Source organism: Somniosus microcephalus, chromosome 3, assembly GCF_052327205.1.
Source record: "Somniosus microcephalus isolate GS21.2 chromosome 3, FLI_Smic_1.0, whole genome shotgun sequence".
NCBI classification, from domain to species: Eukaryota; Metazoa; Chordata; class Chondrichthyes; order Squaliformes; family Somniosidae; genus Somniosus; species Somniosus microcephalus.
In genome coordinates, this window is record NC_140989.1 from 167,306,139 (window position 1) to 167,319,251 (window position 13,113).

The 13,113-nt window shown below is 45.5% G+C and overlaps 1 protein-coding gene across 1 annotated transcript in view; it reads right to left on the reverse strand.

The window, feature by feature from the left end:
- Positions 1-13,113, reverse strand: part of LOC147121531 (androglobin-like) — a 127,183-nt gene that overhangs the window by 112,965 nt on the left and 1,105 nt on the right. The gene's annotated exons all lie outside the window — the stretch shown is intronic.

The following is a 13,113-nucleotide window of genomic DNA, read 5'->3' on the forward strand; positions in this document are numbered from 1 at the left end:
GATTTGTCCTGCTTTTTGTGGGCAGTTTTCCACATTGTCGGAGAGATGCCAGTGTTGTAGCTGTACTGGAGCAGCTTGGCTACATTCGCAGCTAGTTCTGGAGCACAAGTCTTCAACATGACAGCCAGGACGTTGTCAGGTCCCATAGCCTTTGCTACATCCAGTGCGCTCAGCCATTTTTTGCTATAATGTGGAGTGTCATAACGGCACAGAAGGAGGCCATTCGGCCCATCGAGTTTGCACCGGCTCTCTGCAGAGCAATCCAGTCAGTCCCATTACCCCGCTCTATCCCCGTAGCCCTGCAAGTTTATTTCCCTCAAGTGCCTATCCAGTCTCCCCTTGAAAACATCGAGTGTCTCCGCTTCCACCACTTCCATCGGCAGCAAGTTCCAGGTCTTCACCACTCACTGCGTAAAAAGGTTTTTCCTCACATCCTCCCTGTATCTCTTGCCTAAAACCTTAAATCTGTGTCCCCTCGTCCCTGTACCATTAACTCGTGGGAACAGCCTTTCCCCGTCTAGCTTATCCAAACCCGTCATAATCTTGTACACCTCTATCAAATCACCCCTCAACCTCCTTTGCTCTAATGAAAACAAATTCAGCTTCTCCAACCTGTCCTTGCAGTTAAGATCCCCCATCTGCAGAACCACACTGATAAATCTCCTCTGCACCCTCTCAAGGGCCTTCACTTCCTTCCTAAAGTGTGGTGACCAGAACTGGACACAATACTCCAGTTGTGGCCTAACCAGTGCTTTATAAAGGTTCAGCATAACTTCTCTATTTTTGTACTTTAATACCTCTATTTATGAAGCCCAAGATCCCATATGCTTTGCTAACCACTCTCTCAATATGTCCTGCCACCTTCAGGGACCTATGCACATTAACTCCCAGGTCCCTCTGTCCCTGCACACTCTTTAAAACTGTGCCATTAAGTGTATATTGCCTCTCCCTGTTCCTTCTGCCAAAATGCATCACCTCACACTTCTCTGTATTAAATTCCATCTGCCACCTGTCTGCCCATTCTGCTAGCCTTTCTGTGTCCTGCTGCAGTCGATTGGTATTATCCTCACTGTTTGCCACACCCCCAAGTTTGGTGTCATCGGCAAATTTAGAAATTCTACGCTGTATTCCAATATCCAGGTCATTTATATATATCAAAAAAAGCAGTGGCCCCAGCACTGACCCTTGGGGAACACCACTGTCTACCATCCACCTGTCTGAAAAACAGCCATTTACCACAACTTGCTGTTTTCTGTCCTTAAGCCAATTCCTTATCCAAGCTGCCACTGACCCACCTATTCCATGAGCCTCAATTTTGTTAACCAGCCTTCTATATGGTACTTTGTCAAACACCTTCTGAAAATCCATGTAATCAACCTCTATTGCATTCCCTTACTCGATCCCCTCTGTTACTTCATCAAAAAATTCAATTAGATTAGTCAAACACGATCTTCCTTTAAAACACCAGTGTTGGCTCTCCTTAATTAGCTTAAACCTCTCCTAAAGTCTGTTAATTTTTTCCTTGATTATTGTTTCTAAAACTTTACCCACCACTGATGTTAAACTGACCAGCCTGTAGTTACTAGGATTGTCCTTACAATGGTGTCACATTTGCCACTTTCCAATCCTCAAGCACCTCACCCGCATCTAGGAAAGATTGGAAAATTATGGCAAGCCCTTCCACTATCTCCTCCCCCAATTCCCTAAGCAACCTGGGATGCAAGCCATCTGGACCAGGCGACTTGTCCACTCTAAGCATACCCAGCCTTTCTAGTACATCCTGTCTATCAATTTTCACCCCTTCCATTGCTTCTACCTTTTCCACCGATATTTTGTCAGCATCCACCTCCTTAGTAAACACCGATACATAGTACTCATTGAGTATTCTAGCCTTGCCCTGTGCCTCTAAGCATATATCACCTTCTTTGTTCCGAATAGGCCCCACCCCATCTCTTCCCACCCGCTTACTGTTTACATGCCGGTAGAAGATTTTTGGGTTCCCTTTTATGTTAACCGCCATTTTACTCTCATATTCTCTCTTTGCCAATCTTATTTTGATCTTCACTTCCCCTCTCAACTTATTGTATTTGGTCTGGTTCTCCCTCGAAAAATTAACCTGACATTCACCCTCTTTTTTTGTTTCATCATCTTCTCTATCTCCCTCGTCATCCAAGGTCAAGGAAATTCTCCTGAACACATTTCAGAAATTCCTCCCCCTCCTTTCCCTTTACCTTAGCATTATCCCAATCAATATTTGGGTAATTAAAGTCCCCCAATATCACCACTCTATAGCTCTTGCATATCTCTGCGATTTCCCTGCAGATTTGCTCCTCTTCCTCCCTCTCACTATTTGGAGGCCTATAGAATACTCACAATAGCGTGATCATACCCTTTTTGCTTCTCAACTCTAAACATATGGATTCTCTCCTTGTCCGCTGAAGAACATCCTCCCTTTCCAACACTACAATGTCTTCCTTAAAGAGCACTGCCACCCTACCTCCCTTTTTTCCTTCCCTATCTTTTCTGAACACCTTGTACCCTTGAATATTAAGTGCCCAGTCCTCACCGTTTTTAAGCCACGCTTCCGTTATTGCCACACAGCCACTTGTGCTTGTAGCTCACCAACATTATTCACCACACTTTGTGCGTTTACGTACATGCATTCTAAACCCATTTTTGAATTTTTCATAGTCTTTTTTAGTCTGCTCCTATGGTACTACTACCGCCTCTAGTACTGTCTTCTCTAGTACTATCCAACACACTCACTCTTTTATGTACCTTATTCCTCTTTTCTACTCCTATATGCTGGTGCCCATCCCCCTGCCAAGTTAGTTTAAACCCTCCGCAACAGCACTAACAAACCTTCCCGCGAGAATATTGGTCCCGGCTCTGTTGAGGTGTAACCCATCCGGCTTGTATAGGTCCTACCTTCCCCAGAAACGGTCCCAATGCCTCAGGAATCTAAAGCCCTCCCTCCTGCACCATCTCTCCAGCCACACATTCATCTGTTCTATCCTCCTATTCCTGTACTCACTAGCACATGGCACCGGGAGTAATCCGGAGATTACTACCTTTGAGGTCCTGCTTTTTAATCTCTCTCCGAGCTCCCTAAACTCTGCCTGCAGGACCTCATCCCTCTTTCTGCCTATGTCGTTGGTACCGATATGGACAAAGACCTCTGGCTGTTCACCCTCCCCCCTCAGAGTGTCCTGCAGACGCTCAGTGACATCCTTGACCCTGGCACCAGGGAGGCAACATACCATCCTGGAGTCACGTCTACGGTCACAGAAACGCCTGTTTGCTCCCCTAACTATTGAATCCCCTACCACTATCGCTCTTCCACTCTTTTTCCTCCTCCCCTGTGCAGCTGAGCCACCTGTGGTGCCATGGACTTGACTCTGGCTGCACTCCCCAGAGGAACCATCTCCCTCACCAGTACTCAAAACAGAATATTGGATGGAGAGCGCGATGCACTCCGGGGACTCCTGCACTACCTGCCTGGTCCTCCTCTTGTGTCTGGCGGTCACCCATTCCCTCTCTGCTTGCATACTTTTAAGCTGCGGGGTGACCACCTCTAGAAATGTGCTATCCATGTAACTCTCAGCCTTGTGGATGCATGATCTTAATAGAGCGGTTTTTCTTTGCAAACTCTTCGTCCAAAGCTGGTACAAAGTGGGTGAAATGACTCAATGTGCAGGGAGTTCGAAGTTTAGATTTTTTTTCCTAAGAGTGCACTCGCAACGAGGGAGGGACAGTAAAGAACGCATCAAGGAAGGTTTACACTAGGGTAAACTTTGCTTGATGTCTTTGTCTCAGCCCATTTGCTGCTGAAACCCTCATCCATGCTTTAGTTACCCCCAGGCTCAACTACTTCAATGCTCTCTTGGCCGGTATCCCATCTTCCACCCTCAGCTTCAGCTCATCCAAAACTCTGCTGCCCGTATGCTAACTCGCACCAAGTCCCATTCACCCATCACCCTTGTACTCGCTTACCTACATGGGCTCCCAGTTCATCAAGTCCACAATTTAAAATTCTTATCCTTGTGTTCAAATCCCTCCATGGCTTTGCCCCTCCCTATCTATGTATCGTGTTAGCCGTGGCTCAGTTGGTAGCACACTCGCCTCGGAGTCAGAAGGTTGTGGGTTCCAGTCCAGACACTTGAGCACAAAACTCCAGTGTAGTATGAGGGAGTGCTGCACTGTCAGGGGTGGTGTCTTTCGGATGAGACATTAAACCGAAGCCCCGTCTGCTCTCGCAAGCGGACGTAAAAGATCCCACGGCATTATTTTGAAGAAGAGCAGGGGAGTCCTGGCCAATATTTATCCCTCAATCAACATCACTAAAACAGATTATCTGGTCATTATCACATTGCTGTTTCTGGGAGCTTGCTGTGCGCAAATTGGCTGCCGCGTCTCCTATATTACAACAGTGATTACACTTCAAAAGTACTTTATTGGCTGTAAAGCGCTTTGGGACGTCCTGAGGTCATGCAAGGAGCTATATAAATGGAAGTCTTTCTGGTTTTTTTGTAACCTCCACCAACCCTACAACTATCCGAGATCTCTGCACGCCTCCAATTCTGGCCTCTTGTCTATCTCCCCATTCCCTTCGCCCCACCATTGGTGGCCGTGCCTTCAGCCATCTATGCCCTAAGCTCTGGAATTCCCTCCCTAAACCTCTGCACCTCTCTCTCCTCCTTTAAGACACTGCTTAAAACCTACCTCTTTGACAGAGCTTTTAGTCACCCCTGCTCACAGCTCCTTCTTTGGCTCGATGTCAATTATTATCTGATTACGCTTCTGTGAAATGCCTCGAGACTTTTTGCAATGTTGATGTCGCTCTATAAATGCAAGTTGTTGTTGAAATAGGTGAGCAGCTGACCAAAGGGATTAATTCGAAACCTGAACAGTTAAGATCTGCCAGGGCTTCCGACTCACACCCCCATGGGATTGCCATCCACTCCCGCTGGCTTCCCACCGTGAGTAAAATCATTCATCCCTAAGTTATATTACTTTCTTAAAGCATATCAGTATGTTCCACCGCCTATAATTCAAATTGGGTTACCCTGTGCATAGCTCAAAATGGCATGAGCAAAATTCCCACAGTAATTCAACCTGCGGTTCAACAGCTATGCTAAATAAAGCACAGCGATAGTTAGATGAATCAGACACAAGTCACCATGTGAACTGGTGACACTGCCCCATTGATACTTGGGGCAGTTTCACAAGCTGCCACGTAAAGGGAACAGAACAGCTACAAATCATTCATGCTCCCTATAAATATGTGAGCTAACTTGTAATTATCTACTCGTACACATACCAATTAACACGATCACCTCTTCCCACATACATCCTCGAAACCATCTGCATTCGCTCAGTCAGATGCTATCGTCACTACAGAAATTTGTGGCAGTCTATCATGCAACGTACCTACAAATGCTGTGCAACTTATGGGGGCTTGGTCCTGGTGGAATTGGGGCCTGCTCTTATTTTTTTTAAATTCAAACTGATTTCCCGATGGGTGAACAGCCAAATTTAAATATTTTTAACTTTTTAAAAAGTTTGCGGCTAGCGTATCTGTCCCACTTGTGCTGTGGCAAGGTGCCGTGTAGGGAAATCTTTCCCCTCTAGCTGAGGCTGGTACAACGCTGAAAATGGTGCAGGCAACCCACTCATATTATTCAAAATGACCCGAGACATGGTCAGGGCTGCATCTCTGTGACAGGGAGCGTTCCTGACCCTACCTCAGACCTGCCCCCAAAAAAGGCCTCCCTAGGAAATTCTTGGTTAACACGTTCCTGGTCTAATGTACCTCTCTCACTTCCTCTGTCTGCAATATGCAATGCTAACAGAGTCAATGAGCTGAACAGACTTTCTCATTTCATATTATGAGTTTCTATGTATCACTGTACTTCTGAATGTCATGAATACATGAGCCTGTCCTCTTGCCCTGAGGTATAATCCTTGCTCCTGTACTCGAATCCTCTCGCTATGAAGGCCAACATACCATTTGCCTTCTTAACCGCCTGCTGCACCTGCATGCTTACCTTCAGCGACTGATGCACAAGGACACCCAGGTCTCGTTGCACTTCCCCTTTTCCCAATCTATTGCCATTCAGATAATAATCTGTCTTCCTGTTCTGCCAACCAGTTCTCCATCCAAGTCAGTACCTTACCCCTAATCCCATGTGCTTTAACTTTGCACGCTAATCTCTTATGCGGGACCTTATCGAAAGCCTTCTGAAAGTCCAAATACACCACATCCACTGGTTCTCCCTTATCTATTCTACCAGTTACATCCTCAAAAAATTCCAGTAGATTAGTCAAGCATGATTTACCTTTTGTAAATCCATGTTGACTTTGTCCGATCCTGTCACTGTTTTCCAAGTGCTCTGCTATTACATTTTTTATAATGGACTCTAGCATTTTCTCCACTACCGATGTCAGGCTTATAATTCCCCATTTTCTCTCTACCACCCCTTTTAAATAGTAGGATTACATTAGCTATCCTCCAATCCATGGGAAATTTGGTCCTATAAAAAGTGAGTCTAGGGAATTAATAATTGAAAATACGGAGATGGTAGTTGAATTGAACAGGTATTTTGCATCGGTCTTCACTATAGAGGATACAAGTAACATCCCAGAAATAGCTGTAAATCAGGAAATGGAAGGGAGGGAGGAACTCAAGAAAATTATAATCACCAGGGAAGTGGTACTGAGCAAATTGTTGGAGCTGCAGGCTGATGAGTCCCCGGGTCCTGATGGACTTCATCCTAGGGTCTTAAAAGAAGTGGCTAGTGAGATAGTTGATGCGTTGGTTTTAATTTTCCAAAATTCCCCAGATTCGAGGAAGGTTCCATTAGATTAGAAAATAGTGAATGTAACTCCTTTATTCAAAAAGGGAGGGAGGCAGAAAGGAGGAAACTACAGGCCAGTTAGCTTAACATCTGTCATAGGGAAGATGTTAGAAGCTGTTATTAAAGACATTATAGCAGGGCATGTAGAAAAGTTCAAAGTAATCAGGCAGAGTCAACATGGTTTTGTGAAAGCAAAATCATTTTTAACCAATTTATTGGAGTTCTTTGAGGAAGTAACATGTGCTGTGGATAAAGGGGAACCAGTGGATGTACTGTACTTAGATTTCCAGAAGGCATTTGATAAGGTGCCACATCAACGGTTATTGCGGAAAATAAAAGCTCATGGTGTAGGGGGTAACATATTAGCACAGACAGAAGATTGGCTAGCTAACAGGAAACAGAGAGTAGGCATAAATGGGTCATTTTCTGATTGGCAAGATGTAACGAGTGGTGTGCCACAGGGATCAGTGCTGGGGCCTCAACTTTTTACAATTTATATAAATGACTTGGATGAAGGGACCGAAGGTATGGTTGCTAAATTTGCTGATGACACAAAGATAAGTAGGAAAGTAAATTGTGAAGAGGACATAAGGAGGCTACAAAGGGATATAGATAGGTTAAGTGAGTGGGCAAAGATCTGGCAAATGGAGTATAATGTGGGAAAATGTGAAATTGTGCATTTTGGCAGGAAGAATAAAAAGAAGCATATTATCTAAATGGTGAGAGATTGCAGAGCTCGGAGATGCAGAGGGATCTGGGTGTCCTAGTGCATGAATCACAAAAGGTTACTATGCAGGTACAGCAAGTAATTAGGAAAGCTAATAGAATGTTATTGTTTATTGCAAGGGGAATGGAATACAAAAGTAGGGAGGTTATGCTTCAGTTATACAGGGCTGTGGTGAGACCACATCTGGAGTACTGTGTACAGTATTGGTCTCCTTATTTAAGGAAGGATGTAAATGCATTAGAAGCAGTTCAGAGAAGGTTTACGAGACTAATACCTGGAATGGGCGGGTTGTCTTATGAGGAAAGGTTGGACAGGCTACGCTTGTATCTGCTGGAGTTTAGAAGAGTAAGAGATGACTTGATTGAAACATATAAGGTCCTGAGGGGTCTGGACAGGCTGGATGTGGAGAGGATGTTTCCTCTTGTGGGAGAATCTAGAACTAGGGGTCACTGTTTAAAAATAAGGGGTCGCCCATTTAAGACAGAGATGAGGAGAATTTTTTTTCACAGAGGGTCGTGAGTCTTTGAAACTCCCTTCCTCAGAGGGCGGTGGAAGCAGAGTCTTTGAATACTTTTAAGGCAGAGGTAGATAGATTCTTGGTAAGCAAGGGGGTGAAAAGTTATTGGGGGTAGGCGGGAATGTGGAGTAATCGGATCAACCATGATCTTATTGAATGGCGGAGCAGGCTCGAGGGGCGGAGTGGCCTACTCCTCCTAATTCGTATGTATGTACGTATGTACGTAAATTTCTTCACTCAGAGGGTGGTGAATCTGTGGAATTCTCTACCACAGAAGGCTGTGGAGGCCAAGTCACTGAATATATTTAAAAAGGAGATAGATAGATTTCTCGACACAAAAAGCATCAAGGGGTATGGGGAGAGAGCGGGAATATGGTATTGAGGTAGAGGATCAGCCATGATCATATTGAATGGTGGAGCAGGCTCGAAAGGCTGAATGACCTACTCCTGCTCCTATTTTTCTACATTTCTTCTGTGTTTCTATGACCCACCCCTGTCCTGAAAGCCAGTGCCCCCTCCCATTACCTGCTCCTCCACCTCTGCGAGCCAGTGCCCTCTCCCCATTCCCTGCTCCTGACCCACCCCTGTCCTGAGAGCCGATAACCTCTCCCCATTCCCTGCTCTCGACCTGCACAAGAGATTAGCAAAAATAAGAGCACCCGGAATTGGAGGTAACCTTGTGATATGGGTTGATAATTAGTTGGGAGGTAGAAAACAGAGAATGGGGATAAAAGGAATGTACTCTGATGGGCAGAATGTGACAAGTGGTGTTTCCCAGGATCTGTACTGGGTGCCTCAGCTTTTCACCATGCATATCAATGACTTGGATAAAGAAATAGGGAGTTGTATATCAAGTTTGCAGATGACACATTAGGAGGCACAGCGTGGATGGGAATCTACAAAGAGACATGGATAGATGAAGTGAGTGCGCAAAAATGTGGGAGATGGAGTTCAATACGGGGAGGTGTGAGGTCATCCACTTTGGCTCTGATAATCAGAATCATTGGGGGGGTGGGGTGGAGGGGGTTCTTCGATCATGGGGTTGGGTTAGGTAGGGACCCTGGATCCAGGAGGTAAGTGTAAAGGCACTTACCTCCTGGATCTAGCAGTTCTCACCTTGCATTAGCTGGCAGGTTTCACAAGGCGGAGGGGGTGCTATTTGGTAGTTGCTGTCACCTTCTGAAAGTTGGCTCTACACAACAATTGGGCGAGGAACAGGACAGGCGAGAGACCAGCCACACTAAAACAACATGCAGAATATGAAACAATGTCCTGGGGTAGTTATCGCAGTAAAAATGACAGCAATATGAACAGGGCTTTTGTGCATGCTGCTTAAATCATCCCTTACTGTAGAAAGACATAGACAGAAGCACGTGTGTGTTTCTAAATATTCCACATGAATTCCATACAAAATATAACAATAACCTCTTCTACCACATGTTCTCACTTTGACATTTCTTGTAAAAAATAAATAAGCCCACTTCTGTAATCTGGTCTCTGAACCCTGCACTTTGAAGTACTGCACTTTGAAGAACAATTTCTATACCATGAAAGAAATATTCCATGTCATGGAAACTAGTTCAGTTATTTTGGGCATTCCCTTGGCACCAATATAGACAGCAGTGGATGTTCTTCCAGTTGACTGAAAATAAAGTAATTAACTACTGACCTATTAAAATTGTCTAGATTAAGACTAGATGAATACTAAAATTAAGGATTTTTAAAAAAGATGATTTCTGAAGTATTATCATGAAATGCACAATCCATCTGTGTGACCTGATTATGTCAAGCTGAACCATATTTGATTTATCACCATTTCCTTTTCTCGTGTCGACAGCTTTATTCATGCTTCACCATCTCACAACGATATAGCAATTTTAAAAAAAGGTGGCTTTTTTTGGAAATGTTCCAACTCCCATTAGAATGATATAGAATATGTGGTGCCCTGGGGCTTGAGTTTGACTTTGGGGCCTGAGTTTGACTTTGGGGCCAGTGTCTGTCGTCCTGGTGCAGGCCCTTCTGGTCCCCTGATGTGGCTGTTCTGTGAGCAATGCCGAGGAAATCCCTTTTTTTTTTACATAAAATACCCATCCCCACTCAACTGGAGTCCTACTGTGCTGCTGCCTTATGGCCCTCCTTGCAGAACGCCCTCCCACAATCCCACTCTGCAGCTACCTACGCACCCCTCCCTCCATCCCACTACTTCCCCCTGTCCCCCGCCCTTCACTTGTGCTGTGCTGCTGCTGCTGCCCTATGGCCTCCTCTCCTCAACAGCTAAGGAAAAATGATCAGGAGCTTAATACAAAGAACACTGGTTGGACAATCTGCTGGCATATAAAAAATGTCAAATATGTACACTTCAGACCTCACACTTGAAAATCTAAAAAGTATTAAAATAAATTACAGAGAAGCAGTCATTTAATGCTAGTACCCTCTGACATGGAGCCAGAAATTTTTAAACACCTGCCAATCTGCAAATTTCCCTTACCAGAAGCAATTAACTTCTAGTTGACTGCAGGATGTCCTATTTACAGAAATGTTTTGCCTTAAAGGGGCAGAACACATGAAGCACAATTCCACCTTAGCAGCAGAAAAATACATTGCGCTCCCCACGGATTAGTGTTCTTGTTATAAAACAGTCCATTAGCCAACTTGACACGAGCAACACCATGGAAGAACTGTGACTTATAGATAAAAATCTTGGTCCCGAATTTCCAGGGAATCAATGATGAATGTGGGGCAGAGGACCAGTCGACAGTGACTGGTAGGGATAGAAAATAGTGCATAATCGGGGAACGCCAGAAATCCGCCCCAAAGATCCGACAACGCAATTTTCCTGTGAGGGAAGAGACAGGCAAAAAGGGAAGTGGGAATGCATCACCCATCAGATTCCCCACTGCTTCCGCCTCTTCAGCACCGATTAAACCAAATGTCAGCACAATACTTTTACTTACTTGGCCTGGGTGGAATTTTGTTTTAATTCCTGTCATGATATTGTTAAAAGGTTAGATTCAATTTACACAGGGTTAACTCTTGGAGATATATTTTCCATTTTAAAATTTAGAGCTGGTTAGGAAAACATGGGAAGCCATTGTGTATATCCCAATTCAGTTCACGCACCGCTGGTTATAGGTGAAATTATGTGGCAGAATGGTTTTAATGGGGGATTTTAACTTTCACATAGATTGGGATAAGCAGAAAGGCAGTGATATTCCCAAGTGTGTTCAGGATAGTTTCCTGCAACAATATGTCCTAGAAGCAACCAGGGGGCATGATTTAGTAATGAGCAATGAGCCAGATTTAGCCAACAGCCTAACAGTGCATGAACATTTATCCAATAGCGATTATAACATGATTGAGTTCAACATAGTATTTGAAAGGTGAAACGCGAAACAGCTACTAAGATTCTAGATTTGGGTACGGCTGACTTCAATGTGATGAGACAGAGACTGTCCACAGTAAACTGGGCAAACCTGTTAATGGGTAAAATGACAGATGATTAGTGGGAGATGTTTAAAAAAATAATTTAATGTGATACACAGCCAGTTTATACCGCTGAGGGGCAAGAGCTCGACTTGCCCAAAAAAAGCAGCGATGGATGACTAAAGAGGTGAGGGACAGCATAAAACTAAAAGAAAAAACAACAAAAATGCAAAAACTAGCACAGATCCTGGCAACTGGGAAAGATACAAAGAACAACAAAAAGTGACAAAACAGATACAGTAGAAAGAGCTACAAACAGGGAGTATTAAAATAAACTTGAAAGGGATATTAAAATCAACACACAATTTTTTTTTTACAATTATAGGAAAAAGAGGGTGGTCAGGAGAAATGTGGGCCCCTGAAAACTGATAACGTTGATATTGTAAATTACACAGAATATACAGCACAGAAATAGACCATTTTGCCCGACCAGTCCATGCTGCCGTTTACGCTCCATCGAGCCTCCTCCCATCTTTCCTCATCTAACTCTAGCAGCATAACCCTCTATTCGCTTCTCCCTCATATGCTTATCTAACCTCTCCTTAAATGCATCTACATTATTTGTTTCAACCACTGCCTGTGGTAGCGAGTTCCACATTCTCACCACACTCTGCGTAAAGAAGTTTCTTCTGAATTCCCCATTTGTTTTCTTCGTGATTATCTAAAATTGATGGCCTCTAGTTTTCCTCTTCCCCACAAATGGAAACACTCTCCCTGTATCTATATCAAACCATTTCATAATTTTAAAGGCCTCTATTAAGTCACCCCTCAGCCCTCTTTTTTTGGGGGGGAGGGGGGGGGGGGGAAGAAGAAGCGAGGTAGGGGAGAGGAAGGGAGGGAGAAGGGAGGGAGGGAGAGAGAAGGAAGGGAGGGAGAAGGAAGGGAGGGAGGGAGGGAGTGAGAAGGGAGGGAGAAGGGAGGGAGGGAGGGAGGGAGGGAGGGAGGGGAGAAGGAAGGGAGGGAGGGAGGGAGAGAGAAGGGAGGGAGGGAGAAGGGAGGGAGGGAGGGAGAAGGGAGGGAGGGAGGGAGGGAGGGAGAAGGGAGGGAGGGAGAGAGGGAGGGAGGGAGAAGGGAGGGAGGGAGGAGGGAGGGAGGAGTGAGGGAGGGAGGAGTGAGGGAGGGAGAAGGGAGGGAGGGAGGGAGGGAGGGAGGAGAAGGGAGGGAGGGAGGGAGGAAGGAGGGAGGGAGGGAGAAGGGAGGGAGAAGGGAGGGAGGGAGGGAGAAGGGAGGGAGGGAGAAAGGGGGGAGGGAGGGAGGGAGGGAGGGGAGAAGGGAGGGAGGGAGGGAGAAGGGAGAAGGGAGGGAGGGAGGGAGAAGGGAGGGAGGGAGAAGGGAGTGAGGGAGAAGGGAGTGAGGGAGGGAGGGAGAAGGGAGAGAGGGAGGGAGGAGGGAGGGAGGGAGGGAGGGGAGAAGGAAGGGAGGGAGGGAGGGAGGGAGGGAGAAGGGAGGGATGGGAGGGAGGGAGGGAGAAGGGAGGGAGAGAGGGAGGGGAGAAGGAAGGGAGGGAGGGAGGGAGGGAGGGAGAAGGG